The 27,531-nt window shown below is 38.9% G+C and overlaps 2 long non-coding RNA genes across 9 annotated transcripts in view; one reads left to right on the top strand and one right to left on the bottom strand.

Moving 5' to 3' along the window:
- The window catches only part of LOC138848879 (uncharacterized), a 126,768-nt gene that overhangs the window by 8,697 nt on the left and 90,540 nt on the right, over positions 1-27,531 (bottom strand). The window lies entirely within an intron of this gene.
- Positions 1-27,531, top strand: part of LOC138849019 (uncharacterized) — a 60,578-nt gene that overhangs the window by 3,694 nt on the left and 29,353 nt on the right. For 2 of the 5 annotated variants that reach the window (XR_016230892.1, XR_016230891.1), the window contains exon 2: positions 17,354-17,498. The exons of 1 other annotated variant lie outside the window; for it this stretch is intronic. This is a non-coding gene — a long non-coding RNA (uncharacterized LOC138849019). Of the gene's footprint in view, positions 1-9,089; positions 9,179-17,353; positions 17,599-27,531 lie in introns of those variants that run through there. 2 more of the 5 variants (XR_011387342.2, XR_016230890.1) reach the window with 2 other exon arrangements.

Here is a 27,531-nt window from a genome sequence, read left to right as displayed (position 1 = left end):
CTCTATTTCCAATTCCACCTTCCTGTTAATGCACGCCTGGGAAGCAAAAGGTGATGACCCAAGTTCTTTGTGTCCCTGCCACCCACAAGGGAGACCTGAATTGAGTTCTTGTCTCTCAACTTTAGTCTGCATGAGTTCTGGCCGAAGCCAGGAGCCAGGAGCTTCTTCTGGGTCTCCCACTCGAGTGCATGGGCCCAAGGACTTGGACCATCTTCTACTGTGTTCGCAGGCCATAGCAGAGAGCTGGATTGGAAATGGAGTATTGAGGACTTAAACTGGTGCCCATATGGGATGCTGGTACTGCTTGCAGCAGCTTTACCCGCTATGCCACAGCACTAGCCCCCTGTTCTTTTTATTTTTATATTAATGCCTTTCCCTTACATTTACATTAAAGAGCTTTTTACTTTTGGTTGACTATATAGGCCTAGTATGCCATTTTTCCCATTTATCTTCAACAGTTCTTGTCATTATAATTTTGCTGTGTCTAAGAACTAGCATGTGGCTCAAATTTTCATTTCTAAAATTTTTCTGTCCCTGTTTACTATTGGTACAGTTTTCTTTTTGTCTCCTTTATTTTGTTCCTTCTGTTATGTCTGTGAACATTTGGACTTACTTAATTTTTTTCTAGCAGTATATCTTGGTTACACATTTTCCTGCAAGGGTGTTTGCTGCTCCTCTCTCTAGGTGATGGTTCATTTCCTTGGGTGTTTTGTAACCATTGTGAGTTAATCTTCAGTGATGATTGCTTAGTGTGGGAGTCTTGCTTCCCTGGGCTTTGGAAGCTTCTTTGCATGGTCCTTTCAGTTGATTCTGTAAGGAGGCCCATGGGTCTTTGAACCAGAGAATGTTGTGACTACAGATCCAGGCCTGTGGTTTCTCTTGAACCTATGCATTTCCCCCTGCTGGTTTTGAGCATGACTTTTTATCCATGAGTACTTTGTATTTTTATCAAGTATTTCTGTGTGTAGGGTTGTATGGAGATAAAATAGAGGAAAGAATTAGTGAACTTGAAAATAGAGGACATTAAAATAAGCAGTTGGAGGAGGAAAAAAGAGTTGAGGAATGAATAAAGCTTATGGGAATGTAGAGACAGTAAATGACCAATACCTGAGTTATTGGGGGTTAAGAGGTCCTTAATATGGGAGGGAGAGGAGAACCACTAGATTCCTAAAGCTGTACCTATGACATTCGTATTCATTAAATAAAAGCTTTCTTAAAAAACACAAAAAATAAAAAATAAAAAAAGAAAGTCCAAGGACTTGAAAGAATATTCAGAGGTAATGATGGAAAACTTCCTAAACTCAGAGAAGGATACACTGTCCAAGTATTCAATGTAATTTGTAGATACTGTACTAAGAACATAATAATATTCCCTTCCTCTCTCCTCCTATTTCTCTCCCACCCTCTTCCTTTCTCCATTTTAGTTTTTGAGATAACATATTTTGAAATTTCATTACAGAAAAAAGGCTTACTACTTCACAGAATAAGTTTAACAAATAAAAAGCAAACAGACCCTTGTTTAGTGTGAATATAGACAATGGCAATATACATTAATTGAATAGAAAAATGACCATTTTATCCATATATAGTAAGTTACAAAGTAATCACAGATCATGAAAACTACAGTAGTATAAAATTCTTAACTATTGGTTTGACAAAGGTATAAAACAAAGTTACAAAACTAATCTGCAGGCCGGCGCCGTGGCTCACTAGGCTAATCCTCCGCCTAGCGGCGCCGGCACACCTGGTTCTAGTCCCGGTCGGGGTGCCGGATTCTGTCCCAGTTGCCCCTCTTCCAGGCCAGCTCTCTGCTGTGGCCAGGGAGTGCAGTGGAGGATGGCCCAGGTGCTTGGGCCCTGCACCCCATGGGAGACCAGGAAAAGCACCTGGCTCCTGGCTCCTGGCTCCTGCCATCGTATCAGCGCGGTGCGCCGGCCGCAGCGCGCCAGCCGTGGCGGCCATTGGAGGGTGAACCAATGGCAAAAGGAAGACCTTTCTCTCTGTCTCTCTCTCTCACTGTCCACTCTGCCTGTCAAAAAAAAAAAAAAAAAAAAAAAAAAAAAAAAAAAACAACTAATCTGCAGGGCTGGTGCGCCTGCAGTGCCGGCATCCCATATGGGTGCCAGTTCACGTCCCAGCTGCTTCTCTTCTGATCCAGCTCTGCTGTGGCCTGGGAAAGCAGTAGAAAATGGTCCAAGTGCTTGGACCCCTGCACCCATGTGGGAAACCCAGAAGCTCCTGGCCCCTGGTGTTGGATCAGCTCAGTTCCAGATGTTGCAGCCACCTGGGGAGTGAACCAGTAGATGGAAGACATTTCTCTCTGTCTCTCCCTCTCACTTTCTTTAACTCTACCTCTCAAGTAAATACAAACCTTAAAAAAAGCCTAAATTTCAGCAATACAGATACACACAGACATTTCTGGTTTTTTTTTTTTTTAATTTTAGCTCCCACATATATGGGAGAACATGCAGTATTTTTCTGGGAACCACATATTTTTATTTTTGCTTAAATATTTATTTATTTGAAAGTCAGAGTTACACACAGAGAGAAGGAGAGGCAGAGAGAGAGAGAGAGAGAGAGAGAGGAAGAGAGAGAGAGGTTTTCCATCCACTGGCTCACTCCCCAGGTGGCTGCAAAGGCCGGAAATGTGCAGGTCTGAAGCCAGGAGCCAGGAGCTTCCTCTGGGTCTCCCACGTGGGTGCAGAGGCCCAAGGATTTGGGTCATCTTCTACTGCTTTTCCAGGCCGTAGCAAAGAGCTGGATCAGAAGTGGAGCAACTGGGACCTGAACTGGCACCCATACAGGATGCTGGTACTGCTGGCGGTGGCTTTACCTCCTATGCCACTTCACTCAATAAGATGTCCTCTAGTTGCATCTATTTTACTGTAAATGGTAGAATTTTGTTCATTTTTATAGTTGAATAATATTCAATTGTTTATATATACCACATTTGCTTTATCCATTGATCTGCCAGCAACATTTGTTGAAGAGACTATCCTTACTGCAATAGATGGTTTGAGCATTTTTGTAAAAAATCAGTTGGTTATATGCATGTGGATTCATTTCTGGGCTTTTTCTGTTCTGCTCCATTGATTTATGCATGGTTTTTATGCCAGTATCAAGCTGTTTCTTTTGACAAATAGACCAGTAAAATGTAAACAATAGATTTTCTTAATTGATAAGAATAAAAGAGGTAGAAGTTTAAATAGTAAACTAGAATATGAAAATACGCACAGTATAATGCATAGTCCTATAAAAGAAAGTTAATGCCTTAAAGTGTCTTTTTGCAATCTGTAAGTTTGGCACTTTTTTTAAATTGTTACTTTTGGCTGGCACCGTGGCTCACTTGGTTAATCCTCCGCCTGCAATGCTGGCATCCCATATGGGCGCCAGGTTCTAGTCCTGGCTGCCCTCTTCCAGTCCAGCTCTCTGTTGTGGCCCGGGAGTGCAGTGGAGGATGGCCCAAGTGCTTGGGTCCCTGTACCTGCATGGGAGACCAGGAAGAAGCACCTGGCTCCTGGCTTCAGATCAGCATAGTGTCGGCTGTTTGGTGAGTGAACCAGCGGAAGGAAGACCTTTCTCTCTCACTGTCTGTAACTCTACCTGTCAAATAAATAAAAAAATTGTTACTTTTTATTCATGATTGTTGGGATTAATTCAGCAGTGACATTAATTAATTAATTAATTAATAAGACAAAGAGAGACTCAGACATTGGCAACAATTTTCCTAGGGATGGCCCCCAATATCCCTAGGACCTTGCACCAGGTACCACTTCCTAAACATTTCACCAGCTCCTAACAAAACTACCCTAGAGACCAAGCCTTTTTCACTTGGGCCTTTGGGGAACATTCAGCATTCAAACTATAGCACATATTCATCTGTCTCAAATAGTAGCATTGAAGAGATGGCACACAGATACTTTTCAGCTTACACAAAATACATCAACATGATTAAATTACATGAAACCTATGTATGTCCTTAGATATCATCTGTTAGAGTAAAGCACATACATCCTTCAAATAATAAAAATAAGAAAGGAATGGGAAGCACTGGCAAAGCCAGAAAGGGAAAGGAAGGTTCAGAAGGGAATAGAGGGGCATGGGGGGAACAGGTTAACATCTTCCTTTTTCCAGGTGGGGAATGCTTATTCAAAATAGGTTATATTAACTTACAAATAGTGAGGCACAAGTGTGTGAAGCATCACATTGTTATCATAAATAAACTGAGGTAGATATGTGCAATATTTATCCAGAAAAAATAGTCATATTTAATTTTTAAACTTTCCTTAGGGTTTATTTATTTGAAGGACAGGGAGCTGCAAAGGGAGACAGAGACAAAGAAGAATTCACCATCTGCTCATTACAACTGCTCAACAGCCAGGGCTAGGTCAGGCCAAAGCAGAAGCTAGGAATCCAATCCAGGTCTCTCACATAGGTTGTGAGGACCCAACTACTTGACCTATGACCTGCTGTCCCCCAGGTTGCATGGCAGCAGGAAGCTGTTAGAAGAGCAAAGCCAGGACTGGAGCCAAGGCACTGGGATATGGTACGCAGGTGTCCCAAGCAGCTTCTTCATTGCTCAACCAAATGCCTGCCTTAAAGTTAACATTTTCAAAATAGTAATGAATGAACAGGAGTAGAGGGATTTTTGGTTTACTCCAACAAGTTAACATCATTCAAGTCATTTATAAACAACAGAAATTTATTCCCAGAATTGGGGCTGGGAATCCCAAGATTAAGAAGCCATTGGATCCTGTGGTCTGTGAAGTCCCACTTCCTGATTTACAGACCGTGCCTGCTCAGGGTCTCCTCACAGAGCAGAGGTGAGTTTCCAGGGTCTATTTTACAAGGCATTATGTTGTGATCCTATTCATGAGGGTTCCCTCTAATGACCTACTCACTCCCAATGGCCCCACTTCTAATAGCCTGGGTACCAAACTGAGGCTTCAAGATTTTGAGTTTTTGGGTAACACAAACATTCAGCTCCTAGCAGCGAGATATTTAATTTCTCATACAGAATTAATCAAGTCAATCCCCCAATTAGTTGTTCATCATGCTAAGCTATATGGGATTATTTCACCTCTATTTTTACCATTGATAAATACTGTCATTCCCTAATGGAATTTTATTTATTTACTTAATTTATTTGAAAAAGGCAGAGAGAGAGAGAGAAAGAGAGAGAAAGAGATGCCCCATCTGATGATTTATACCCCAAAGCCTGCAACAGCCAAAGTTGAAGGCCAGGCTGAAGCCAGGAGTTGGACACTCAATCCAGGTGTCTCATGGGGGAAGCAGTGACTCAACTGCTCAAGACATGATATTCTGCCTCCCAGGGTCTGTACAAGAAGAATCCTGAAATCAGGGGCAGAGCTGGAAACCAAAGCCAGGCATTGTGACTTGGGATGTGGGCATCTCAAGTGGTAACTTAACCCTGGCATCAAATGCCTGCCCCAACATTGTCATTGTTTACATTGGCACCATTGAAAACAAAGGGTGCTGAGCATGAGCCATTGAGAACATCAATTTAAAAGGACTGCAGCACAACACTATGTGCCTTCTATATATATGGAAGCCACCTCTAGCTCAGCCTCTGTCAGTTTGCTTTTAGTTCAGCCTCTCCTTTCTTTATAGTCTCCATGGTAACAGGGTTAGTATTAATGAGCCAGTTAGCAAGATGCTTATTTACCCATAGAATTACTGAAAAATGGGCTGAAATATAGTGCCAAAAACCTGTGAGCCTAAACTGATAATAAAAGAAGACCATGAAAAGTAGAATAGGGAGGAAAAGAAAAATAGGACATGTAGGGCCAGCATCGTGGCATAGCTGATGAGGCCAGCATCTCAGTGTCTGTCACACTGGCATCCTATATGGGTGCCGGTTTGTGTCCCAGCAGCTCCACATCTGAGTCTTCTCCCTGCTGGTTGCCTGGGAAAAGCAGTGGGTAAAGTGGGTAAAGTCACTGCCTGAGGTGTTGGCATCCCAAATGATTGCCAGTTCAAGTCCTGGCTTCTCCACCTCTGATCCAGCTCCCTGCTGATGGCCTGGGAAAGCAGTGGAAGATGGTCCAAGTACTTGGACCTCTGTATCCACATGGGAGACCTGGAAGAAGCTCCTGGCCTTGAGACAGCCCAGCTCCATCCCTTGTGGCCATTTGGGGAGTGAACAAGCAGATGGAAGATCTCTCTCTCTCTCTCTGTGTGCATGTGTGTGTGTGTGTGTGTGTGTGTCCCTGTCTCTTTCTGCCTTTCAAAGAAGTAAATAAAAATTTTTTAAAAGGACAATTGATTAAAAATTCTCTAAGTGACTAAGAAATCTAACATCTTTGATTTTCCAGGTAATTGACCCCATTCAATGCTGATTGCATTAGTATTAGCATAAGCTTTCAGTTGAGTTCTTTTGCTTTGTTCACACATGTATTTTCCCATGTAGTATAAATCCTAAGGCAGCATGCTCCAGGAAACCTGTTGGAAATGAGTGCACGATGTGTCTTTTTTTTTTTTTTTTTTTTTGACAAGCAGAGTGGACAGTGAGAGAGAGACAGGGAGAAAGGTCTTCATTTTGCCATTGGTTCACCCTCCAATGACCACCGAGGCCGGCGCACCACGCTGATCCGATGGCAGGAGCCAGGTGCTTCTTCTGGTCTCCCATGTGGGTGCAGGGCCCAAGCACTTGGGCCATCCTTCGCTGTACTCCAGGGCCACAGCAGAGAGCTGGCCTGGAAGAGGAGCAACTGGGACAGAATCAGGTGCCCCGACCGGGACTAGAACCCGGTGTGCCGGCACCGCAAGGCAGAGGATTAGCCTAATGAGCTGCGGCGCCAGCCTGTATTTAAGTCTTAAAATATTTCAATTCTTTTTCAGCCACACATTAGTTTATAATACATTTGTTAATTGTATATGAGTGAAAGTGGTTGTTGATCATGGAAGTGTGATTAAAAAGGGCAATTGCTTAACAGTTGAGTAGAAGAACTTTTAATGGCCAGTTTGGAGAAGGATTGTTCATCCTAGTAATAATTAAAATATCTTATCCTGATACTTTCTGGTAATATCCTTTTATTTCTAGTAAAACTGAAGAGGAAAACAAGACTTGAAAAATAATGACCTATAACCACTCTTTTCAATAAAGCTTTCAGCATCATGTATGTAGTATCGAAGATGAAATTCTGAGTTATGAACACTTTAGGGGTCAATCTCAGAAGGTTTAGTTTTAGACATGTCTACATGATTCTTTGTTGCTTATATTTTTTTACAATACACCAACAATGTTATATGATAAAGTATAGAAGTTTAAAAAGTTTTTTATATAAAATGGGGCAGGCATTGTGGTACTTGGGACACCTACAACACATATTGGAATGCTGGTTTGAGCCAAGCTACTTTTATTCCAACCCAGGTTCCTGCTAATGTACCCTGAGAGAGACCAGAAGACAGCTTATGTGCTTGGGCCCCTGCCACCCATGTGGGGATCCAGAATGGAGTTCTGAGCTTCTGGCTTCAGTCTGGCATAGCCTCAGATGTTGTGAATATTTTTATGGAGTGAATTAAAGTATAAATAGAAGATATTAGATAGAGAGAGAGAGCTTTCAAATAGATAAAAATAAGTAAACATTAAAAACATAAATGAGCATAAAATAAAATGAGTGATCAGAAAGTATCATCTCATAGTATAACTTCAAGAATCTCTCTTTCACACATCGGGGAGACTCTGCAGGACATTGGCATAGGTAAATACTTCTTGGAAAAGACCCCAGAAGCACAGGCAATCAAAGCAAAAATTGACAAATGGGATTACATGAAGCTGAGAAGCTTCTAAACTGCAAAACAAAAACTCAGCAAAATGAAGAGGCAACCAACAGAATGGGAAAAAATTTTTACAAACTATGTAATTTATAAAGGGTTAACATCCAGAATCTATAAAGAGCTCAAGAAATTCAAGAACAGTATAAACAATCCAGTTAAGAAATAGTCAAAGGAATTGAACAATTTTTCAAGAGAGAAAATTCAAATGGCCAACAGTTGGAAAAATGCTCAGGACCACTAGCCATTAGAGAAATGCAAACCAATACCACAATGAGGTTTCACCTCACTCCAGTTAGAATGGCTCTCATACAGAAATCAACAAACAAATGCTGACAAGCATGTGAGGAAAAAGGTACCTTGGTCCACTGTTGGTGGGAATGTATACTGATACAGCCACTGTGGAATACAGTGTGGAGGTACCTCAGTAATCTGAATATAGACCTACTATATGATCCAGCCATCCCACTCCTGGGAATTTACCCAAACCAAAAGAAATCAGCTTCTGAAAGAGTTATCTGTACACCCTCCACCCCCATTCATTGCAGCACAATTCACAATAGGTAAGATACGAAGTCAACTCAGATGTCCATCAGCTGTTGACTGGAATAATAAATTATGGTATATATACACTATGGAGTACTACTCAGCTGTAAAGAAAAAATGAAACTCTGTCTTTTGCAACAAGATGGTCTAAACTAGAAACCATTATACTTAGTGGAATAAGCCAGTTCTAAAAAGACAGATACCATATGTTTTCCCTGATCTGAGGTAACTAATAGAGTACCTAAAATGTAATATATTGCAGTGAAATAGACACTATGAGATTATATGATTGTATATAGCCCTTGTCTCTTCCTTTGAGGAACAGTGTTTTTTTCATAATTATCATTCATTTTTATTTTTTTCTTTTGATTTTTCTTCATACTATTTGTTGAAATCTTTTACTTAGTGTAGGGTTAACTATATGATCATTAACTAAACTGAAAATATATCTGTAAAATTAAGAGCGGGAATGTGAGCAGGAGGAAGAGGAAGAATTGTAGTGTGGGTGGGAGGAAGGGTAGGGGGAAAATGTCACTATGTGCTTAGATCTGTATATATGAAATTTGCATAACTTAAATAGAATTTAAAAAATAAGCTCTTTTCTATATATATTAATCACTTCTGTATCATAATCAAGAATGCCTTAGATTTGATTAAGTATCATATATTCAAAAATTACACTGAGATTTTAAGTGTTTTTGTTATATACTCATATTTAGTCTATGTTTACACTAATATTTTTCCAGTGTGCAAAATGAACTGAACAGACCAGAGCCAGGTAGCCTGTGACAGGGTGCACCAGGACCCAGACACAGATGAACAGAAGAACTGAGAGGTAAACTTCATGATCAAGGGGAAATGAGCATTCTTCATTGTTGGAAATGTAGAAAATTGATAGCAAGTTATGGTTGCTTCATGAAATATCTTGAGAGTCAAGTGAATATGGGGTCTGATGAAAACTTTTGGCAAGGAAGCAGAAAAAAAGTAACCAAGAATCTGTGGGGCAAAAGGAGAGAAGACAGAGACACACTTGCAACCAGCTGCCACCACACAGCCAGCTGCCAGCTCAAAGCAAGAAGAAATTGCCATGCACCCCACTGCTCGCAGTATTAGCCAAGGTGGAATTCCACAGTCACCCACTGACTATTACTTCAGCCTGGAGAGCTGACTGGGGTCTGAGCAACTGCCAAGCTTGGAGCAGGAAGTGACCTTGCTTTCCTCTTCTCCCCTCCCCACCCCTGCACAGTGCCCCTCTTTTCTGCTCCTACCAGCATCCTAGTCAGAGTCTGGGCAACGTGTGGAACAAAGGTCAGATCCCCTCCATCCCGCATCTGTAAGAGTGTTTGGGCATTAGCCCCAGAGCCACACTCGTGGACTATACGTGAGCAATGAGGATTCACTTTAAGCTGCTGGGGGCTATCATCAGGAACAGCCCATAAAAAAATCTGCTCCCACCCTGGGAGATCTGTGTAATGACCCCATTATACCCTGCAAAATCAGCACTGTAATAATTCAAATTCTAAATTTCTGGATGCCACTGGGATCGAACCATTGGACATAGGGAGGAACCTATCTGTATTCCACCTCTCTGGACTCATACCCTCCCTGGTAAAATCTAATGTATATCTTGTAGTCACTCTATAGTTCTGGAACAGGATTCCTTTCACATCCTCTAGTCCTAGGACTAGAGCTGTTGATATCATAAGCCACAGCATCAGCTGGATTCTCCAAGCAGGACTTGAGGAAGGGTGCATCTGTATGACATAGTCCTAGAGCCACAACATCTGGTACCACAAGTCCTGGCATCACTCAGGCTTGTCAATAGGACAAGAGTGCAGCCACCCTTGGTCCCCTCAGCAACATGAACAAGGCTCTGGTTATGACATTCACCAAAGAGAACAATACCAAATTCTCTGTGGGCCAAAGATACACACCCAAGGAAACCCTTATTTATCTGAAAGCCATACTTCTGTCCCAACACACAGCAGACTAGTCCACTGTGTCACTTATAGATGCAGTGACATTGAGTAAGACAAAAGAAATTACTCAGAAACTACACTCCTGGGCCCACCTAGAACCAAAGCCAAAGCAACAAGCCAAGTGATACCCTGTACTCCGGCTAAACTACAAGCTCTTTTCCAATAAAGCCTACTCCATAAAGAAGAGATGAACACTCCAGATGTGCAGAAATCAACCCAGGGACACAGGAGACATGAAGAAGCAAAGCAGTATGATGTCTCCAAAAGAACACAATACTCCTCTAGAATTAGATCCTGAATTGAAGGAGATCTGTGAAATGACAAATATAGAATTCAAAATAATGATTGTAAGGAAACTCAATGAGATGCAAAATAATACAGATAGGTTAAAGAAATGAGGAAATCAATGAGTGACATGAATGCAAATATTACTAAGGAGATAGAAAGAACCCATTAAGAAGAACCAAATAGAAAGTTTGGAGATGAAATCTTCAATCAGTGAAATAAAAAATATAATTGAAAGCATTGACATCAGAATAGACCAAATGGAAGAAAGAATTTCTGACCTCAAGTAGAAGGATTTTGAAATAATCCAATCAGACAAAACAAAGAGAAAAGAACTACAAAGAAAGAAGAAAGGCTATGAGAAATATGGGATACCATTAAATGACCGAATATGCATTTTATAGGTAGTCCTGAAGAGACAAAAAGGAAAAAGATATGGAGAAATCACTAAATGAAATAATAGTTGAAAATTTCCCAGGTTTTGAGAGAGACATGAATATCCAGATACAAGAAGCAAAAAGAACAAGGCAACCGAAAAAGGTCTTCTCCAAAGCATGTTGTCAAAACATCAAAAGTTAAAGACAAGGAAAGAATCCTAACAACAGTAAGAGAAAAGCTTCAAGTTACATATAAAGGAAAAACCAATTAGATTAACACCAAACTTCTCAGTGTAAAACTCACATGCCAGAAAAGAGTGGGATGGCATATTCAAAGCCTTAAAAGAAAAAATAACTTTCAACCAAGAATATAATATCCAGAAAAGCTATTATGTAAAGATGAAGGAGAAATAGTGTTTTCCAGATAAGCAGAAGCTGAGAGAATTCACAACTAGACCAGTCTTACAAGAAATTCTGAAGGGTGACCTGCATTAGAAGTAAACAGGAGGGGCCAGTGCTGTGGTGTAGCAGGTAAAGCCACCAGCTGCTACATCATATGCTACTCCCATATGGGTGCCAGTTCAAGACCTGGCTGTTCCACTTCTGATCTGGCTCTCTGCTATGGCCTGGGAAAGCAGTAGAAGATGGCCCAAATCCTTGGGCTCTAGCACCTGTGTGGGAGAACTGGAAGAAGTTCCTGTCTCCTGGCTTCAGATCAGCGCAGCTCCAGCTGTTGCAGTCATTTGGGGGAGTGAACCAGTGGAAGACTTCTCTCTCTCTCTTTAGTGTAGACCTAAAATATCTATACTACCTCTGCCTCTCTGTAACTCTTTACTTTAAAATAAGTAAATAAATATTTTTAAACAAACAAAAAAAGCAGTAAACAAGAGACACATGTTACCACCAAATTCATTTCCAAAGCAGGTAGAATCATCCAATCAACAAAATGGCAGGTCTTAGTTCTTATCTAACAATACTAACCTCAAATATGAGTAGGTTAAATTACCAACCAAGACTTAGGTTGGCTGAAATCCATTCTATAAACAAAACAAAACAAAACCCTGTGACCCCACTATATGCTGCCTACAAGAAACTCGTTTCACAAAAAAAAAAAAAGATAGACACAGACTGAATGTGAAGGGAAGGGTTGGAAAAACACATACCAGGGAAATAGAAACCAAAATTGAGGAGGCATTGCTATCCTGATATCAGATAAAGCAGACTTTTCTTTCAACTTTTATTTAATAAATATAAATTTCCAAAGTACAATTTTTGGATTATAGTGGCTTTTCCCCCATAACCTCCCTCCCACCCACAACCATCCCATTTCTCACTCCTTCTCCCATCCATTCTTCATCAAGATTCATTTTCAAGTCTAGTATCTGCTAACACCAACCGATAGAATAAATAAAGGGGAGAGTGATCCAACATGGGAAGTGAGACACTCAGCAGACTCATAGAATGGCGGATGTCCTAAATAGCACTCTGGCCTCAGAATCAGCCCTAAAGGCACTCGGATCTGGCTGAAAAGCCCATGAGAGTATTTCAGGCATGGAAAGCCAAGACACTCTGGCAAAAAGATCTCTGTGAGTGGGATCCCAGTGGAAAGAACAGGTCTTCAAAGAGGGAGGTGCCTTTCTCTGAAGGGAGGAGAGAACCTCCACTTTGACTATGACCGTGTCTAAACAAGATAAGAGTCGGAGAACTCAAGGGGCTTCCATAGCCTTGGAAACTCATAACTGGTGCATGGGGAGATTACTGATGCCATAAACAGGAGTGTCAATTTGTAAAGTCAACAGCAGGAGTCACTGTGCACTTACTCCTCATGTAGGATCTCTGTCCTTAACGTGCTGTACACTGAGGCTTAATGCTATAACGAGTACTCAAACAGTATATTTCACTTTATGTTTCTATGGGGGTGCAAACGATTGAAATCTTTACTTAATGTACACTAAACTGATCTTCTGTAAAAAAAAAAAAAAAGAAATTATCAATTCCCAACTTGACTCTCACTGGGATTAAACATGACAATAGGTCTGATCTGATTTCATCATCATTTAAAAAAATCATCTATTATTTTTCACTTTATGTTTCTGTGTGGGAGCAAACTGTTGAAATACTTACTTAAGGTATACTAAGCTGATCTTCTGTATATTAAGATAATCGAAAATGAATCTTGATGTGAATGAAAGGGGAGAGGGAGTGGGAAAGGGGAGGGTTGTGGGTGGGAGGGACGGTATGGGGGGGAAGCCATTGTAACCCATGAGTCGTACTTTGGAAATTTATATTCATTAAATAAAAGATAAAAAAAAAGATTCATTTTCAATTATCTTTATATACAGAATATCAGCTTAGTATATACTAAGTAAAGATTTCAACAGACTTCACCTACACAGACACACAAAGTATAGAATATTGTTTGAGTAGTAGTTTTACTTTAATTGACATAGTACAACACATTAAGGACAGAGATCCTACATGGGGAGTAAGTGCACACTGACTTCCATTGTTGATTTAAACAATTGACACTCTTGTTTATGCCATCAGTAATCACCTGAGGCTCTTGTCATGAGCTGCCAAGGCTATGGAAGCCTCTTGAGTTCAAAAACTCTGATCTTATTTAGACAAGGCCATAGTCAAAGTAGTTCTCTCTTCCCTTCAGAGAAAGGTAACTCCTTTGATGGCCCGTTCTGTCCGCTGGGATCTCACTCACAGAGATCTTTCATTTAGACCATTTTTTTGCCACAGTGTCTTGGCTTTCCATGCCTGAGAAATTCTCGTGGGCTTTTTAGCTGGATCTGAATGCCTTAAGGGCTGATTCTGAGGCCAGAGTACTGTTTAGGACATGTGCCATTCTATGAATCTGCTATGTATCCCGCTTCCCATGTTGGATTGTTCTATCTTTTTTAATTCTATCAGTTATTATTAGCAGACACTATTCTTGTTAAATTTATCCAAAGAAGTGAAAGATCTCTCTAATGAAAATTATCAAACACTGATGAAATACATCATCAGGACACACCAAAATGTAAAGGTATTCCTTGCTCATGGATCGGAAGAATCAATATCATTAAAATGTCTATGCTACCTAAAGCAATCTACAAATTCAATGCAATTCCTATCAAAATACCAATGGCATTCTTTACAGAACTAGAAAAAGCAATCCTAAAATCCATATGGAATCAACAAAGATTCAGATTAGCCTAAGTGATCTTGAAACACAACAATAAGCTGGAGGTATCACAATATCTGACTTCAAAGCATACTACAAAGTTACAGTAATTAAAACAGCATGGTACTGAAACAAAAAGCAATACATAGATCAAAGGAACAGAATAGAGAGCCCAGAAATTAATCCACATGTATACAGCCAACTCATTTTTGACAAAAATGCTCAGACCATACAGTGGGGTAAGAATAGTATCTTCTACAAATAGTTCTGGCAAAACTGGATTTATATATGGAGAAAAATGAAATCAGATCTATACCTCTCACCATTCACAAAAATCAACTAAAGATGGATAAAAGGCCTAAACTCAAGACCTGAAACTATGAAGTTGCTAGACGAAAATGTAAGGGAAACACTGCAAGACATTGGTGTATGGTATGGCTTCTTGGATTAGACCCCTACCCACACAGGTAACAAAAGCAAAACTTAAATAAATGGGAAATATGAACTCTGAGACTTTTGCACAGCAAAGGAAACAATTAACAGAGTGGAGAGGCATCCAACAGAATGGGAAAATATAATTCCAAAACACTTATCTGACAAAGGATTAACATCCCAAATATATCAGCAACATAAAAACTCAACAAAAACAACCAATCCAGTTGAGATATAGTCAAAGCACTTTAATAGACGGTTCTCAAAAGAAGAAATACAAATGGCCAAACAGTATATAAAAAATGTTCAGCAAAACTAGCTATCAGGGAAATGTAAATCAAAACCACAGTGAGATATCACTTCACTCCTGTCAGAATGGCTAAAATCCAAAATCAGAGTGTAACAAATGCTGGTGAGGATGTGGACAATGGGGAACATTATACACTATTGGTGGAATGGAAATTAGTGCAGCAATTGTGGAAAACAGTGTGGAGATTTCTTAAAAACCTAGAAGGAGACTTGTCATATGATATACCCAAAAGATATGAACACAAAGTATCAGTGTTAGCTGCACCACCATGTTCAGAACAGCACTGTTCACAATAGCCAATTTTGGAACTAACCGAGGTATCCATCATCAGATGAATACAGAAAATGTGGTATATATGCACAATGGACTATTATTCAGCTATAACAAAGAATGAAATTCTAGCATTTGCAGTAAAATAGATGCAACTGGAGGATCTCTTGATTACCTTAAAATTTACTATGGATAGGTTAAATGGTCATTTTTCCTAATGTTTATAGCCATTGTCTACATTCCACTAAACTAGTCTTTTTGATTTTTACTTTTATTTGGTGAAATATTAAGCTTAAAATATGTTATCTCAGCAACTAAATAGTAAACAGCCAGAGAAGAAGGAAGGAGATTAGGAGGGAATGAGGTGGGGGGAGAGGAGGATGAAGGGAGGAAGGGAATATCATTGTGTTCTTAACATTGTATCTATAAATCACGTTGAATGTTAAAATCAAAAATCAAAATAAAAAATAAAATAATGAACTGAACGTGCTGTCAATTCCATTCTTCCATATCTAGAAAGAAACAGAGTTGTATTAGAACCCACATCTCTCTGATTTTAAGGCAGTTATTCCTAATTACAGTGCCTGCATATCTTACACTTATAGGTATAAATCATCACCTAGTAAGCTTGCTAAATATTTAGAGTTAGGAACTATTCTCCATGCTATTCTGCTTTAACAGGTGTAGTTCACACTCTGGAATATGTATTGGCAATGAACATTTTGCAGCAGGATGTCTGTAAACTTCGCTACTCTCTTCTAAATCAGATGATGATAAAAAGAACATAGTCCTGGTACATGATCAACAATATACAACAGCAAAACAAACTAGAGTCTTGTTCTCTAAGTTCTTTTTGCAAAAACAAGATACTTACTAGAATCTGGGGAAAAATAGTAAAGGTACAAGCAAAAATTCCAGGTACACATAAAAATTTTATAGATAAAAGTGAAGGACACTAGCTGCAGAGGTTAGGAAATTTAAAAGTAGATAGACAAGTGTATGACACTTCTAGCGAGTGTCAGTAGATGCTATCAATGATTTTACCAATTCACTGTGCATCCAACCCACAAAGATGTTAAGAATAAGTCTCAGAATATTTAAAAAAGTTCAAAATCACTGATTAATTTTAGGTGATGGGAACACAGGGGATGTTGATCAAATTGTCTTGTTTATATTTTCTTCCTATGTATGCAAATAATGCTTTAAGATTATATGACTATATACACTTTTTGTGTTTATAGAACTTTTTTTATTTTTTATTTAGTAAATATAAATTTCCAAAGTACAGTTTATGGATTGTGTTTATAGAACTTTTATCCTCACTGAGGATTAAATGTCCAATAATTGAAAATCATCTAATTTCCTTAAAAAAACCTACATTATTTTGATTCTGTTGTCTTCATAGTAAATGAAAACAGTACTTTAACAATTAAATACTTTCAGGTAAGACAGCATTCAGGTACATTCATCTAATTTCACTGCTCATGTCCCTTTAAAAAGTCATTAAAATTACACATTTTTAAAATACATAAGATTAGTAAAGTAATAGTCACAGAGTCAGAATGTTGATGAATCCCTGTTAAAAAAAAATGGACATAGAGTGATAAGAGAAAAGAGATGCCCACCTGGTAATACAAAGAAATATCCAACATTAAAGTGAACAGGAGGAAAATATGAAAGTGTTTTACTTAGAAACCTCAATTAACAAAACTGGAATGGAAGCCCAATTATGGGGCATGTACAACTAAATCCAGCACCTTGAGGAAGTACACCAGACAAAGGACATCACAGTGACTTTAGATTCTGTACTAAAACTTTTATCAGCTTATATTTGATAGCAAGGATTTCTTGCTACCGAACAAAATGCAAAATTATTTGACACAAGTACCAAGCTAATAACAGCCTCTGCTCTAGCCCAACCAATCTCCATGTTCCATATTTGCCATGTGAAAACCTTTAAGAATTTTCCCTTAGATTCATTGGAATGAACTATTTGAGTATACTACAGCAGGAGTATAAGCAATTGGACAGAAATTATTGCAGTTTTCTCAAGAAGGAAATGCTCATTAAGTAATCATCATCTTAGGGTTTGGTGCTGTGGTGTAGCAGGTAAAGCCGCCGCCTGCAGTGCCAGCATCCCATATGGGCACCAGTTCAAATCCCAACTGCTCCACTTCCATTCCAGCTCTGTGATATGGCCTGGGAAAGCAGTAGAAGATGGTTTAAGTCCTTGGGCCCCTGCACCCATATTGGGGTCCTGGAAGAGCTCCTGGCTCCTGGCTTTGGATCGGCACAGCTCCAACCATTGCGGCCGACTGGGGAGTAAACAGGTGGATGGAAGATTTTCCTCTCTCTCTCTGCCTCTCCCTCTCTTTCTATGTAATTCTGACTTCTAAATAAATAAATAAATATATAATTCTTTAAAAAAAAGTAATCATCGGCTGGCGTCCTTGCTCAATAGGTGAATCCTCTGCCTGTGGCGCCGGCACCCCGGGTTCTAGTCCTGGTCGGTGTGCTGGATTCTTTCCTGATCGCTCCTCTTCCTGTCCAGCTCTCTATTATGGCCCGGGAGGGCAGTGGAGGATGGCCCAAGTGCTTGGGCCCTGCACCCACATGGGAGACCAGGAGAAGCACCTGGCTCCTGGATTCGGATCAGCACAGTGCACTGGCCACAGCGCACCAGCCACAGCAGCCATTGAGGGTTGAACCAACGGAAAAGGAAGACCTTTCTCTCTATCTCTCTCTCTCACTGTCCACTCTGCCTGTCAAAAAAAAAAGTAATCATCTTTTTTAAAAAAATTTATTTAGTAAATATAAATTTCCAAAGTACAGTTTATGGATTACAATGGCTTCCCCCCCCATAACTTCCCTCCCACCTGCAACCCTCCCATCTCCCACTCCCTCTCCCATTCCATTCACATCAAGATTCATTTTCAATTATCTTTATATACAGAAGATTGATTTAGTATATATTAAGTAAAGATTTCATCAGTTCGCACCCACACAGAACATAAAGTGTAAAATACTGTTTCAGTACTAGCTATAGCATTACTTCACATTGGACAACACATTAAGGACAGAGATCCCACATGAGGAGTAAGCACACAGTGATTCCTGTTGTTGACTTAACAATTTGACACTCTTGTTTATGGTGTCAGTAATCTCCCTAGGCTCTAGGCATGAGTTGCCAAGGCTATGGAAGCCTTTTGAGTTCGCTGATATCGATCTTATTCAGACAGGGTCATAGTCAAAGTGGAAGTTCTCTCCTCCCTTCAGAGAAAGGTACCTCCTTCTTTGGTGGCCCGTTCTTTCTACTGGGATCTCACTCGCAGAGATCTTTCATTTAGGGTTTGGTTTGGTTGTGTTTTGTTTTTTTTTTTTTTTTTTTTTTTGCCAGAGAGAGTGTTTTGGCTTTCCATGCCTAAAATATTCTCATGGGCTATTCAGCCATATCCGAATGCCTTAAGGGCTGATTCTGAGGCCCGAGTGCTGTTTAGGACATCTGCCATTTTTTATTCTATCAGTTGGCATTAGCAAACGCTAGTCTTGTTTGTGTGATCCCTTTGACTCTTTGACCTATCAGTATGATCAATTGTGAACTGAAATTGATCACTTGGACTAGTGAGATGGCATTGGTACATGCCACCTTGATGGGATTGTATTGGAATCCCCTGGCACATTTCTAACTCCACCATTTGGGGCCTGCCGACCTACAAAATAATCATCATCTAAAAGGCCTCACTAAACATACAAAAATATACTCTAAATAGAAATAGACTTTTTAAAAAAATCTCTGAAACTTCTTATAAAATTGAATTAATTGGATAAGAAACATTGTAGAACATGTCATTTTTTCATTGTGGTTAAGAAGAAACTGCATCTGTAGAATTTAAAAGAAGTCTTGATTAGGAATACCGTAAAATTAAAAAAAAAAAAACACCTTAGTGGAAGTCAACAAATAAGTTAAAAAGGAAGCAGAGAATAGCAATTTGAAATTTAAAAATAAAAAGATTCTGTGAAATAACCCTGAAGATTTTTACTTAATGAAAAGGGAAAACTTTAAATAAAAAATTAAGAAGAGCTTTAATAGAAATCTGTTTCTATTAATGTGAATATGGCTACAGGTATAGGAAGAAAAAAATCCGTAAGTCATTGAAGAAATTGTAAGATAGTGAGAGTTTGGCCAAAATTTCACAAAACCTTGAGCCAAGAGAAACAAGGAAAAAAATTTATCCAAATTCTTTGGCATTTGCTAATCCTGGTGAAATGGATCTCTTTTTTTTCCTATATTTAAGGGTCAAACGCCAACCTTGGCATATCTAAGTAGAAAAATGCAATATTAGATTCATGGACTCAAATCCAGATCCACTAAGAATTATATACTCCTTATCAGAGTGTAACTCTTGGGCAGGAATTTGGTACAAAGGTTAAGAGACTGAATAAGATGTCCACAAACTCTTATCAATGAATTTACATGCTTGAATCAACTCTGCTCCTCTTTCTAACTTTCCTAGGATGCTATATGTACCCTAGGAGGCAGGCAGCAAGTAATGATTATAGTGGTTAGGTCCCTGATATGAAAGTGGGAAACTAGACTGAGTTTCCAGCTCCCAAATTCAGGGTGTTCCAGTGCAAACTGTAGTGGGCATTTGGCGAGTGAACTAATGGATTAAAGATTTTCTGTCTCTCTTTATGTGCATTTCATATAAATAAATATTGATAAAGAAGAACGTAGCTCTGGAAGAAAATAAGTCATCCCAGATGTGTAGGTGGGTGTTCAAGAAGGGCTGGAGGTAAGTTTTCTCAAAGCAACAATTTGCAGGTCATAGGCAGTCATGTGCTGAAGTGATGAGAAAAACTGGTTGGAATTTTTAAACCATCTCATTCAAGTTATCTAAGAGTTTCTCAAACAATTTTTAAAAGAGATTCATTATATATCTGGAAGGCAAAGTGAGGGAGAGAGAGAGAAAGAGGGAGAAGGATATGCCACCCACTGGTTCACTCCCCAAATGGCTGCAACAGCCAGGGTTGGGTCAGACTGAAGCCAGGAGCCTGGCACTCAGTCTAGGACTCCCAAGTGAGTAGCAGAGTCCTAACCACTTGGGCCACATTGTGTTTCTTTCCAGGACCAGATGCCTGCATTTCAGGTGGTAGCTTAGCCTACTGAGCCACAATGCTGACCCCCAACAAGAAAGCTTAAGTCAGTATCTTGAAGAAATTTGAAGTCCAAAAGGGAAGTATGATGTTAGATGTTGTTTTTCCCAACATGCTGACTGCTCACTCAAAGCTGTTACTGAGAAGATGAAAACCTAAGTAGAAGTCCTTTCCTTTCATGGGATTGGGTGTGCATAGACAACAATTGGGAATCACATCTGCCCATGAGTCAAGATTCTGGTAAAGAGCAAAGGCTTGGGGACCTAAAAGTTCACAACATATAATTAAGATTGAACTGAAGATAAACCAGAGTCAAGGCCAGTTGTGATAATTTCAAATGCTGATTGTACTAATTAGATTTGTCATCTGCCTCCCAGATGGAAACAATTCCTCTCTGGAGAAATTTTAACATTATCTAGTTCAAGATATGTCTAAAAATTTCACAAGCAATATTTAACTTACAAACACGAACCACTAGGTGTAACCAACTTTTAAGGAAAACAGCAACATAGAAAATAAAAGAGCCATACAACACACACAGACACACACACACACACAATACACACAAAACAAAGAACGATGATTGATTTTAGGAGACTTGAAATATTCCATGGAAATGTATATTATGAAAAACCTATGTGTGGATTTCAAAAATCTTTTGTAACAAAATAAACTTATCTTTGAATTCCATTTTCTGTGAACTTTTTGAAACGTTCCATAGCCAAGATTGTAAAACACAAAATGGAGACTTTGGGTACAGAAACAGAAATATATACACAAAAATTGCATAGATCTGTTACAAGTGCGTGAGGCAATCACTGAAGGACTGGGAATAAAGACACTAACCTAACTTTGGAAATTAGTGATGTTTGTAGGACTAAAATCACAGAGACTTTGCAGAAACACTGTTCTCTATACTTCTGTCATCTGCTCTGCACTGCACTCTGTGATGTTCACTGTACGCTGATAAATTTGTTCCCAAGTAGGGCACGGATGAACAAGTAGAAAACTCCTATAAATTCATCCTGAAATTGAACAATTAAGTCAATGGGTAGCAGCAGGCAGCCAGATTCTCAATGGTCGGACATGCTGTGACAGAGAGAAAAGGAATGGTTCATGTGGTCATGGCTAAGAGTTGGATGTGTAGTATTAATTCATGCTTCTTTAAGGTAGATATCTAATCTGTGATAAGCCATATTAGTCATATATGTCTTTGATATGCTGCAGTGAGAATGGTACGTTTCTTCTCTTGTCTTTCTTCCAAAATGCATAGCCCCAGTCCAGTTATATGGAAGTATTGCACCTGAGGGACATTCTACAAAATACCTGACTGGCAATTATCAGAATGTTAAATATAGGTCATCAAAAATGTACATTCTGAAAAACTGTCACTCTAAAGACAAATCTTAGAGACACAATGATTATAACAAAAAAGTACACAGTAGGAAATACTGAATTTAATATGAATTTAGTTAACAATGTATAAATATTGTTTCATTCATTATAGTAAATTTACCATTCTAAATTTAGGGGAATTACGGTGGAAAACACTGAGTAGGAGGTATATGGAAACTTATGTACTATCTCCGTAATATTTTAAGTTTACTTAAGAATACAATAAACATAAAACCATTCAAATTAGCACCCAAAATGAATATAATTCTTAGTATATATATATATATATATATAAAATATATACAAAATCTAAATGGGAAAGATAACAAAATACCAATGAAAGAAATGAAACAACATAAATTAGAATGTGAATAGAATATATGAGAATATCATTTGATCACATATAAATGCCAAAAATATACTTATGTTGAACATTTCTTAACTGGCTAGAATTACAATTACAATCCTTTAAGTGATTAAATTATATGTACCAAAAATAGTTGTTTTCTTAAAAATTTTTTATTTATTTGAGAAGTATAATTACAGACAGTGAGAGGGAGAGACAGAGAGAAAGGTCTTCTATCTACTGGCTCACTCCCCAAATGGCCACAACCACTGGAGCTGCACCGATCCAAAGCCAAGAGCCAGGAGCTACTTCCTGGTCTTCCACGTGGGTGTGGGGGCCCAAGCTCTTGTGCCATCTTCTATTGCTTTCCCAGGCCTTGGCAGACAGCTGGATCAGAAGGGGTGCAGCCGGGACTTGAATGGGCACTACAGGTGGTGGATTAACCTACTGTACCACAGTGCTGGGCCCCCCAAAAAGTTTTAAACTCACTAAAACCAACAAACACAGTTAGATGTGAAAAGTCTTCTTCCAAAAATCAGGAATAAGGTAGCTATATTCACTTCCACCACAATTTAACAATATATTAGAAGTCATGGAGGCCGGCGCTGCAGCTCACTAGGTTAATCCTCCACCTTGCGGTGCTGGCACACCGGGTTCTAGTCCCGGTTAGGGCGCCAGATTCTGTCCCGGTTGCCCCTCTTCCAGGCCAGCTCTCTGCTGTGGCCAGGAAGTACAGTGGAGGATGGCCCAAGTTCTTGGGCCCTGCACCCCATGGGAGACCAGGATAAGTACCTGGCTCCTGCCATCGAATCAGCGCAGTGTGCCGGCCGCAGTGCGCCAGCTGCAGCGGCCATTGGAGGGTGAACCAACGGCAAAAGGAAGACCTTTCTCTCTGTCTCTCTCTCTCTCACTGTCCACTCTGCCTGTCAAAAAAATAAAAATAAAAATAAAAAATAGAAGTCAGGGAAAATAAAGCAAGATACAATGGATGTATGAAGATGATTCATGGATGACAGTATTATATAAATACAATGTCTAAAGCACTACAGATAATCTGTGAAGTTTAAAACCGCAAGTGAGAGACCTGCACTGCAAACTGATAATGACTGAGTTTAATGCCCAACTTTGGTTCCTGACTCAGCTTCCTGGTAATACAAATCCTGGGAGGTGCTCTAATGGCTCAATAGTCAGATTCTTGCCACTTGTGGGATACATGGACTATGTTCCCAGCCCCTGGCATTGACGTGGGCCAATTCTGATTGCAGTGGGCATTTGGGGAATGAACTAATATAAGGTAGATCCCTCCCCACTTTTCTCTCTCTCTTTCTGTCTGCCTCCCCATCTGTCTCTTAAATAAAATACATAAGTAAAACTTTTAAAAATATTTATGTGAAGTCAGCAAGGATGCTGTAAGCAAAAGCAACAAAAAGAATGTTTTTCACATAGTTATCCTAATCACATGGACTGTGACACATCTTGAAATAGGAACATTGTGAGAGTGAAGAATAAATCAGATTTCATCAGAAAGGTGTTGTTAGGAGAAATTTTAATGGTATTACTTATTTGAGACTAAATATACATGGGTTGATACATTTTTTGCTCTGTTCCAATCTTTAATATTGAGGGAAATGTGCTCTTTTGTTTATTAGTTTCTTTTGGACATGAATCAAAGAACTAAAAATACCATTTTTGATTCCATAAAAAAGTACATGTACCAAGTAAACCTAATTTTTCTCTAATAAGTTTTAAAAATAAAACAAAAACTATTTTCAGAGGATAAAAATCCAAATTCATTTCATTTGAAATAAGAACCAGAGATACTTTTTCACTAACATTGCACATTTTTTTAAAAAAGGATATCAAATGCACTGATAATGTAAAGCAATGAAAATCCAAGAATTCTACTTGTAGAAAGAAATTTCATTATGTCTATGAAGACGATATCAAGTACCAAATATTCAGAAATTTCTCCTTTACACATATGGCCAAGCAAAACTCAGACAGCTCTGTATGAAGACATTCCCAGGTATTTATAGCACCATTAATTGCAGTGAAGAACAAAATTCCTGAACTAAACTTCATCAACAGAAAGATACTAACTCATAAAATTAGCATCATCTTACTATAAAAATACTAAAACTCTCTCTACATACCAGTACAGAGACATCCTAAAAGACTGAATTTAAGTAGCAGATGAGGAAACAAGCTATGCTATCATTCATAACAGTTTATATAAAAATATATACTTTGTTGGGATATGTTATACCGACTTTATTACATCCCCACACATTCTCTGACAGTGGGTGTGGAAATGCTTTGTGACTTGCTTTTAGCGAGTGGACAACGTATAGTTTCTAGATCTAGATAAGAGGACATTGTGTTTTCTAGTTGCTCTCATGGCCCACATAATCTAGAGGAAGCCAGCTGCCATGTCATAAAGACATTCAAGGTCACAGAAAGGTTCAAGTTTTGAAATATTGGTAAACTGCCATTTTCAACAGGATACCCATGTGAGTCCAAAAATAAATTTATCAAAAATGGGAACTCCATTAATATAATGAACTATATTAACAATTAAAGTTCAGTATGAGATAATTTAAAAATTGACAAGCTGGAATTAAAAGGCAGCTCTACTGCCCTAGTAATATTGGTGTACAGATTTAAAATGTGAAATTGTACATAAAAACAATAAAACTGAAAATTCAAGAATCTTAATTTCTCATTTTAAAATATTTAATGCTTATTTATTTGATAGGCAGAGAAACAGAGAGCTTGAGGTAGAGGAAAAAGAGAAAGAGAAAGAGAAAGAGAAAAAGAAGGGTCCCTAACCACTGTTTGACTGCCCCAAAAGCCTGCAATGTCCAGGACTGAGCTGAGTCAAAGCCAGAAGGGTAAAGTCAATTCAGATTCCCTAGGTGGGTGGCAGGAACCCAGGTACTTGAGACATCACCACTGCTTCTCAGGGTCTGCATTAGCATGAAGCTGGAGTCAGAAGCCATAGCCAGATTCAAGCCCTGGTACTTGATATGGGATGTGGGCATTTCAACTGGTATTTTAACTGCCAAGCCAAATTTCTGCCCTAATTTCTCATTTTTAAACAGAATTAAAGAAGTAGACAGATGAAATGGCTTCTTTGGGAGGCATTAGATTTAAATGAATTGAAAAGTTTGGTACATGTGTGAAATGTACATTAAAACTGTGCTTTATTTACTTTAACTATATGGTCTCTTCTTTCTGCTGAAAATCCAATATATGTGTGTTTGGACTGCACAAGTGTTAGAGAGCAGTGCTAAAAGGATTTTAATACAGCCTGGCACACTGCCTTACAGAAAAGCCACAGTGCTGCAATCGTTTGATTTATTTAGGAATTCCTGCATGGATGGACTTTGGCGTGGTTTGGAATATTTTGTTAGTGCAAATTGTGGGTTAGTAAACATCATTGCACACATACTTTTGCTTGGAAGTCCTGAAAAGGACTACTTTAGAAACTGTATTAAATTTTGATAGATTCTGCCAAAATGACCTCCCCAATAAATGCATCAAGTCATTCTTTCATTCAACTTTATGAAATACCAAATGTCTTTTTCAGCATTGTTTGTGATTGTTTATGTTTAGGTTTAGAATGGCTAGTTGAAAGTTGCACCTTATTTTTAAAATTGTTTTTGCCCAGATTCCTTCAAATATCAAAACTGGATTGATTTTAGCAATTTTTTATGTATTAGCAATTTAAATTTCTTTTATATATTACTTCTTTATACTGGAGCATTTTTATTGGTAGTTTATTTTTTCCTGATTAATTTATGGGAATTTCTTACATTTTAAAGATGTCAATACTCTTATTTATTATAAACGTTTACCCTAGCCATGTCATACACCTAATTTTGCTTTTGGCAATATGAAACTTTTAAATTTAATATAGCTATGTCAATCATTCAGTTATAGTTTTCATAGAAGCTTTGGATAAAATTAAGATGTGCTGACCTGGTGATGGCCTTCCTGACCAGAGTTTGTTTGAAGGGAGGCCATTTCTGCTACATTATCAGAGTCTTGGCAGCAAATCAGAACTAGAAGTTCGTAAGGTTCGAGGACTTGAAAGTTTGCTTTTCACTCTGGCCTCAGAATCAGCCCTAAAGGCATTCGGATCTGGCTGAAAAGCCCATGAGAGTATTTCAGGCATGGAAAGCCAACACACTCTGGCAAAAAGATCTCTGTGAGTGAGATCCCAGTGGAAAGAACAGGTCTTCAAAGAAGGAGGTACCTTTCTCTGAAGGGAGGAGAGAACCTCCACTTTGACTATGACCTTGTCTAAACAAGATAAGAATCGGAGAACTCAGAGGGCTTCCATAGCCTTGGAAACTCATGACTGGAGCATAGGGAGATTACTGATGCCATAGACAGGAGTGTCAATTGGTAAAGTCAACAACAGGAGTCACTGTGCACTTACTCCTCATGTAGGATCTCTGTCCTTAATGTGCTGTACATTGAGATTTAATGCTATAACGAGTACTCAAACAATATATTTCACTTTGTGTTTCTATGGGGGTGCAAACTGTTGAAATCTTTACTTAATGCATACTAAACTGATCTTCTGTAAAAAAAAAAAAAAAAGAAATTATCAACTCCCAACTTGACTCTCACTGGGATTAGACATGACAATAGGTCTGATCTGATTTCATCATCATTTAAAAAAAATCATCTATTATTTTTCACTTTATGTTTCTGTGTGGGAGCAAACTGTTGAAATCCTTACTTAATGTATACTAAGCTGATCTTCTGTATATAAAGAGAATCGAAAATGAATCTTGATGTGAATGGAAGGGGAGAGGGAGTGGGAGAGGGGAGGGTTGTGGGTGGGAGGGACGGTGTGGGGGGGAAGCCATTGTAATCCATGAGTCGTACTTTGGAAATTTATATTCATTAAATAAAAGTTAAAAAAAAAGTTTGCTTTTGTCAGAATTCCATTGCACCATTGAACTCCCACATCAGTGAAGAAGCTCTCTTAGGGTTGTCATAACAGGCAGCTGGGGAAGAGCTCCACAAAATGAAGAGAGCTAGTTCCTAATGGAGAGCTCTGGGATGGAAAGGACTCAATGAACAGGGACCGGAGCAGACAAATAGTAAATAAACAATGCTTATTTCTCAGTTGGCATAGGCAGGGATTTGTAAAGTCTGCATCTGATCAAAGTAACTATTCACTCTATTGACAAGACAGCAGAGTCCTTAAGACATAACTGTGGAAGCTAACATTTTAAACAATGTTTGCTTGATGTGTGGTTCATTTGGGTATGGGATGATGAAGTGGATATACCTTTGATAGTATTACTCTGTAATAGATATTGTAGATGTGGGGGCTGGCACTGTGGTATAGCAGGTAAAACTGCTGCCTTCAGTGCCAGCATCCCATATGGGCACTGGTTCGAGTCCTGGTTGCTCCACTTCCAATCTAGCTCTCTGCTATGGCCTGGGAA

The sequence above is a fragment of the Oryctolagus cuniculus genome, chromosome 3 (assembly GCF_051225735.1).
Source record: "Oryctolagus cuniculus isolate XC-2025 breed Fujian yellow rabbit chromosome 3, ASM5122573v1, whole genome shotgun sequence".
NCBI classification, from domain to species: Eukaryota; Metazoa; Chordata; class Mammalia; order Lagomorpha; family Leporidae; genus Oryctolagus; species Oryctolagus cuniculus.
The sequence above is the reverse complement of the archived record's forward strand: the minus strand, read 5'-3'. Positions and strand labels throughout refer to the sequence as shown.